The following is a 5518-nucleotide window of genomic DNA, read 5'->3' on the forward strand; positions in this document are numbered from 1 at the left end:
ATAAGTAACTTATCAATTTTATACTATAGATAGATTTCTAGTAAGTCTAATTGCTGAAACTGTAACTGGTGTAAGTAGTTCAATGTTAGAAAAGCGATAATAACTTACCATTTCACTGGTTTGATTGTTTATGTCTTAATTTTAATAAAAAAAGAAAAGATTCTACTATATATTTAAAAAAGAAAAAAAAAAAGAAGTTGATTTAATTTCACATCTAAAGTACTGCCGAGTAATGAGAACACGACTCTACGAACATACAAGAATTAATGGATTTATGTATCTCTCTCAGTGGCAATCTGCGACTTTATCGATCTAGCGATGTATAGTTTCCGCGTATTGCGAAAACGAAGATCTATGGATCTAAATCGGTTCTACGAATTTACGTATTAAGATACGCGGCTGTAAAGTGTGATACGCTCGTCACTGTAACGGAGTATTGTTGGTGTGGCATAGCGTGATCCAATATTGCATCACTGGTAATGCGAAGTAAACAGCCGTTTTTACGTATCTCGTCTAATCGCCTTGAGATAACAAATACTGAAAACAGCAATGCATCTTTTTTAATTGGGCATACTGTCGCGGCAGGAAAATCCGTTGATGTCGCGACATTCCCATTAAAAAATAGAAGAGTCCCATTTAATGATCTAAGTTTGATAAAACTAAGGAAACAAACATAAAATTATTGTATAATAAAAAATGTAAGAAAAATCTGTGTGAAGTATTGTATATAATAAAAAAATGTTTAATCTTTCCTTTTATATGTAATATTTTACTATTTATATACCAGCATATATAATTGTATAACAGAAAATAGATTAGAACGGATATTTGTGTATTAAAGAACACGAGTCCCCAATTTCATCATATTTATTTTAAGAGTGTAAAACAGATGTTTTTCCGCAAATTAAGCTAGAATAGGAACTGTGTATTTATTTGATAATTTCTATAGTCATAACAATTTATAGTATCTATGGCATTTTTTAAACTTGTTTTATAAAACTATGTAAATAGATTATTTATATATAATAAATTTATTTTATAATAAATCTAGTTAATATGCATAAGAAATATATCGAAAAAATTTCTATTAAAAAATACTCGTATTGCAATGAGAATTAATCCTGTTTGCGATTGATATTATGGTAAAGGCTTAACGACGATATGCAGTATGCACTCGCGCACAGGGATCAAAGAATTCCAGAGGAAGTCTACCGGAGAACCGCGACCGCTGCCTTCCGTTTCTTGATGGAGTAATGTGCGTTTGTTATGTTTCAATTGCCGTTTTGCCACCCACGCGCCGGTTCTCCTCGAGCTCACATATGTTCATCGAATCGTTCTTTGTTCGATCATTCATTGATTTATTTAAAATCGCATGTTTAAAAGACACATCTGGTCTTTGATCATTTCGATAATATTTAACAAATATTAATTTTAGTGAAATTATAGGTCGCATGTTTTTGTAACGGTAGCATAAAAATCAAAATCACTGAAAATCATGCCGCTATTTCTTTATTTTGTGCGCAATAAATTATTTTATAATTGCAATATAAATACGTTACTATTTAAAATTTAAAATTTTATAAAATTTATTATTGTAATGTAAAATGTTAACCAATTTTCGATTCTCAAAGCCCATTGCATATTATATAATATATGATAAGGATTAAGCATTTTTTATCCACATATGACAATTTTAAATTTTAATTATTATATATAAAAAATTTATTTATAATTTCATTATTTTAATTTTAATTATGATATAAAACAGTTGAAGTAAAAAATTACACGGAAAAAAATGTGTTTAAATCTTTACCATATTTTTTCCAATACTAACTAACCATTTACTTTTACAGTAAATGAGTATTTACTCAATAAAAAAGATAGTTAAATTAAATTAATAGTTCTTGTACCAAATATAAAAATTTATATTTTAGTAAATATTTAATTAGTACTTTCCAAAATATTTATTAAATACAAATGTTTATTAAAAATTTAGTAAATTTTTTTTATGTATATTCAGTTTATATATTGTATATACATTTTAAATATATTTCGCATTTATATAAATTTTATTCGGTTTTTAAATGTCAAATGTATCTGACATTAATTCGCAAATATAGATGTTTACTGTTCGATTCAATGTCCATTCAATCCAGACCTATTCAAGAGCCGGATGTTATATTGCCCTAGATAGAATATATCATGACTGATTTTGTAATCTGATTAAATGAAAATCGCAGGCAAAACGGAAATAGCGATAGAATTTAAAATAGTGTAAATCGAACGATTGCACTGCCGCGAGAGATCGTAACAAACTAAAACGCAAATTTAAAGCTTTGTGCAGGAGATCGTGAAATAATCATCACGGTAACGGAACGATCGCAAATTATAGCCGATACGATAAGTTAATATCCGCAATGTTGCACAGAGGAACGATAATTTCCTCTAAGGACGTATGATGGAGGGCGTAGCATGTGTTTTCGATTCTCCATCGATCGTTTATCGATCCAGCGAAAAGCATTGGCGGCAAAGATGCCGGAGAATGCCGTTGCGTAACTCCTGAGAAATAAATTACATGAGTAGGAATCGATCGCGCTGACCTCGATTAACCCTTTAACTACGAATGAGTTGTATCCAAATTTCTGCGCGTTCGCCAAAGTCATTTTTCACGAAACTCTGCGCGGACTTCCTGCAAAACATTTTTTTACATTAATAATGAGTGTATTATTATCTTAAAGTGATGAGAATTTTGCCAGAATAAAAATTTCAACATTATTACACACTTTTAAAGATATATTGATGCTAGCGTTTGTTTAGAATCTTAATTATTTATACATATAAAAAGATACGTACTGTACGTAAATGATAATTACTTATTTTTATTTATATTTTCAAAAGTTTATGCTTATCAGCAAATCTATCATAAATTGATAAAATTTTTTTATAATAGATAATATATAATAGATAATAAGACGCAAGGATCAAATTTATTCAAAAAACATATTTTTAATTCCAGTAATACTCAATTAAAATTATTAAATTAAAGCAAATTTTATTAATTTATTATATAAAGTCGCTTCTTCATTTTATAATAATCTTTAAAATATGTATATAGGTATTGTATTTGTTTTGAGTACGTAGTGAATTTTTCTAAAATTTATAATAAATATATTTTGAGATTATTATTATTAGAAAAATTATTATCGAGAAAATATTTGTTATTAAAGATAAGCGCTATTTAAGAGAAAAAAAAGTAAATTGAGTAATCACCTTTCTTAATATGATATTTTTCTTTGTGTATTTTCTTAGAATGATATTTTTCTGTGTAAAAATTTTTGCTTAAGGATTTCAAATTTTCAAATTCTTTGATATATTTGCAATTTATAATCGTTAAATTCCTATTTTCCTTAGAATTTTAAAGTATTTTAATTTTTTTAAAACATTTTTATGCTACTAGAATTGCTATATTATTAAACATCTACATTTTCACGTTCTTATAAATTTTCATTTGCTAATCTGCGGATTAATCTAATCTAATTCTTCAATCTTTATACAACTCTGAGTATGTTTAAATGACACTCTGGGGTCTAAATATCCGATGATGCATTTGCTGAAGCTTTTATATATCATCAAATGTAAGAATTACTGGACGCATATAGGCTGGGATCCGAGTAACGAACTAATATACAAAGAGCATAATTTTCATCTGCCGTGCTCTCAATTAAGCCCACGGTGGCTATAAGCGTACAGTGAATCATGGGAGAATCGGAATGCCAAATCGAGCGATTGTCATAGCTCGTTTAGAGTCCACCGAGACTTTTAGCCTGGGCTTAATTAACGAGGTCGATGGAAGAGAACCAACACCAATAAGTGCTGGAACGCTAATAATTCTCCCGTTCTAATAATTCCCACCACGACAGCTGCATTATAAAACATCGACTGTCTTCAATTATCCAAGAATGTCATTAATAATAACGATAACAGCGAATCGCTGTAAGTCCACTTATGTTTCAGTTAAAAAGAATAAGATACAGGATCAACCAAACATTTATAATTATTTGAAAACTTTAATTAACGGCTACTGTTTATGTATCTCGTGTAGCTTCGAAAAACTGGTTCTGGTAATCCGGTTATCTTGAAATAAATATCAGATTAATTTCTTTTTAGTGCTAGAGACAAGAGTTTCTTTATCACATTTCAGACGCGGCCGCGACATGTAAGCATGATGCTACAAAAGTGGCGAAAAAGTCGATTCGTTCTCTCCCCCTCCGGATTCTCAATTAGTATCTTTGCTCGGAAAGCGCGGACGCCATCATGATGCCCGGAACGAAGCGACGAGCAATGCGAGCGGCTCGTTCGCTCGCTTACGTACGCAAAGGAGGCCCGCTTTTAATGCGTGCGTGTCGGTGCGTAAGTGAGAGGCGGAGCCGTGCCTCGACGGAGGTCATAGGGCAATACCAATCACAGCCCCGTGATAACCACTCTCCTGCCATGCGTCCCGCGGAGGCGTGCATGAGTGCGTGCATGCGTGCGTGCATGCTGCGTGCTCGCATATACGAGCGCGAGCGTGCGTCATAGTTGCAAAACTAATTATTTCTCGCGGCGCTCTCGTCTTGCCGTCGGGCGTATCCCGTCGAACCTCGCGATTTTCAAGGGAGAGGGAGATCGACGTAATTGAGTTTGCATATTGCATACGATTTGCCGAAGATATCGGATTCTTTGCCGAAGGAAACGGGAACGCGAAGACTCATTCCGTGCGCTCTTACAGGAAGTTCAAAGTTTCCGCCGCCTGAATCGCGGATTTGACTGATTATTCGGATTATTGACGGCTCCGTTCCGGAACTGTCACGTTCATTCGCCACCGATTGCAGCTGTCCGATAAGAGCCCGGCTCGTCCTCTCGCTATCTAATAGCTTATAGCGCCGCATCTGGCGCTAAATGCGTCTTGTCGGATTAACAATTTTATCTGCTCGGTATGAAGACTTCCTTCGTTGCTGCGCGAGAAACCGATAATTATACAATCGCATTTAAGCGCTGGATGCGGCTACATGAGTCTCGGCTCACGATAATATATGGGAGTGCGCTCTTCGCGTTAGATAAATTATTAATGTAGTCGTAATTACATTATGGAACTTTCGAGGGACCTATTATATATAGTTATACTATATAAATCTACATAAATATAATTTAAATGTTTCAAACATAAAAGTAGACGTTATAAAAAAATCAATAAATCGTTTGAAATAAATAAGAAAAAAGTTTAAGATTTTCATCTAACAAACATCTCTCTTACATAAAAAAATATTATATTTGAAAAATTGATTCTCCCGTCCTAATATACTCTTTTTAACTTTTGACATATCATAATTTTTCTTCAAAAATATTTCATAGAGGAGATTGAATCAAGAAGTCAATGCATTTCATTTGTCAAATGTAATTTGTAAGCACATTAGTCTATCAGAGAAAGATAGATATGTGTGTATGTGTGTGTGTGTGTGTGTGTGTGTGTGTGTGTGTG

The sequence above is a fragment of the Trachymyrmex septentrionalis genome, unplaced genomic scaffold, assembly GCF_001594115.1.
Source record: "Trachymyrmex septentrionalis isolate Tsep2-gDNA-1 unplaced genomic scaffold, Tsep1.0 scaffold19, whole genome shotgun sequence".
Classification (NCBI taxonomy): domain Eukaryota; kingdom Metazoa; phylum Arthropoda; class Insecta; order Hymenoptera; family Formicidae; genus Trachymyrmex; species Trachymyrmex septentrionalis.